Source organism: Thermobia domestica, chromosome 9 (assembly GCF_964235325.1).
Source record: "Thermobia domestica chromosome 9, izTheDome1.hap1.1, whole genome shotgun sequence".
NCBI lineage: Eukaryota > Metazoa > Arthropoda > Insecta > Zygentoma > Lepismatidae > Thermobia > Thermobia domestica.
Window position 1 is genome coordinate 266,329,267 of NC_137462.1, and position 1,890 is coordinate 266,331,156.

Below are 1,890 nucleotides of genomic sequence, written 5' to 3' on the forward strand. Positions count from 1 at the left end.
AAGCGACGTTTCAAATATAGGTTCAAATTTTGCTGTAATTAATGTAAAAATTCTGTTGGCTTTTAGATATTCTGAAGTACAATTTTCTCTAGGGGGCGAGCGCCCCACCTTGTCCCACCCTGATGGGCGCCCTTGGACAAAGGCCGTACAATATTTAAATTTGAACATGAATATTTGTATATTCGATTTAATTGGAAGTTAAATTCGAGGTGTCACATAAGGAGCGATAAAAAACAAACATGAAAATGATAGGATAACAATTTTATTGTGATTGATTTACAAGTAAACACCTTGGCTATTTTCCATCATGAACCTCCAGACATTTGTGTAGCTTGGTTCAAGCTTCTGCATACCCTCTATTTAAAACTCTGCCGTCTGGGAGTGCAACCAGTCTGGAACTGATGTCTTGAGCACTTCACTGTCATTGAAACGCTTCGATCCAAGCCACTTTTTCAGGTGAAGAAAAATAAATAAATCGCTGGGGACAATGTCGGGACTGTAAGGGGGATGATTGAATAGTTCCCATCGAAATATTTGAATTGCTTCAACATTATGAGCAGGTGTGTGTGGTCGAGCGTTGTCATGGATGAAAAGAATTTCACAACGTAGCATTTCTGTCTGCCAATTTTCAATTCCACGTCGCAGATCATTCAGTGTTTGGCAATACATATCTGCTGTAGTTGTTCGTTCTGGTTCGAAAAATTTTGGTCTGAGAGCATGACTGTTATGATTTTGTGAACTAATGGTGATTGTTTGAATTTTTTGCTTGAGGAGAATAAAATTGCCCCCATTGCATTCACTGCTGCATCGACTCTTCAGTGGCGTATGATATCCAGGTTTCATCCGCGGTGACTATGTGAAAAAAACAGGTCATCCCCATCTTCTCCTCAGCGGGAAAAATATTCACTTGCAGCTGTCATTCTTTGGTTTTTGTGAGCATCTGTCAGCATTTTCGGCGCACGCAGTTTGTAATAAGACAGCTTGTCAGTCGCAATTTGATGCACTGTTTTCGTAGACCCTCTTGGAAACTCTTTAGCAAGTTCAGATATTGTGAATCGGCGATTGGATTGCATTTTCCCTTTAGCGCTTTCCACCAGAGTGTCCGACCGTCTGAAGGCTAGGCTCCGAAACTTTCTAAACCACTACCTGATCTTACCTTCCCTCATTACTGTCAGTCCGTAAATGGCGTGCAATTCCCGATGGATACCAGCTGCGTTCTATCCTTGAGCATTCAAAAATTGTATAACAAGTCATACTTCTCATTTGGTAGAATTTTGTATTATGGCAGCCGTTTCACCTTATAGCTACTCGAACCCAAGGTTACTAGAGAACCTTGACTCGAACCTACGCAAATCCACTCGAACGATTTTATCTCTGTTGCAAGCATGAAACAGTAGGGCATTTTACTGCGCATGCTCAACTTCATCAGTGTTGCCAACTCGAAACTCTTTGTTACATAGTTGCAATATTGATCGTCGCTATAATTAGTACGTTGTCATCGCCACGACTGTTGATCTTGTTCAACTATTCTTGTATAATCGCGGAAAGTGTTGCCAATGGAATATATGAAAGAACTACTACAGCGTACCAAAAGATTAGGATATAGTATTTCTGAGATTAATGCTTTTTATTCTCTGTTTCACAAATTGTTTGTTCTAAAAATCTATTACCAATAGCGTACTGTTTTTGTTTCTGGGGGGCGTGGTGGCTCAGTGGTAGAGCGTTCACCTCCGGTGCTTAGGGTCCCTGGTTCGATTCCAGCTCGCGCCGTGTGGACTTTGTGGTGGACAAACACCGTGCTCGTGGGTTTTCTCGGGGTTCTCCCGTTTCCTCCCACTTTCTTCATCCCACTATTTCACTCATTTCTCATTATCACCGTCTCCTTTGGCA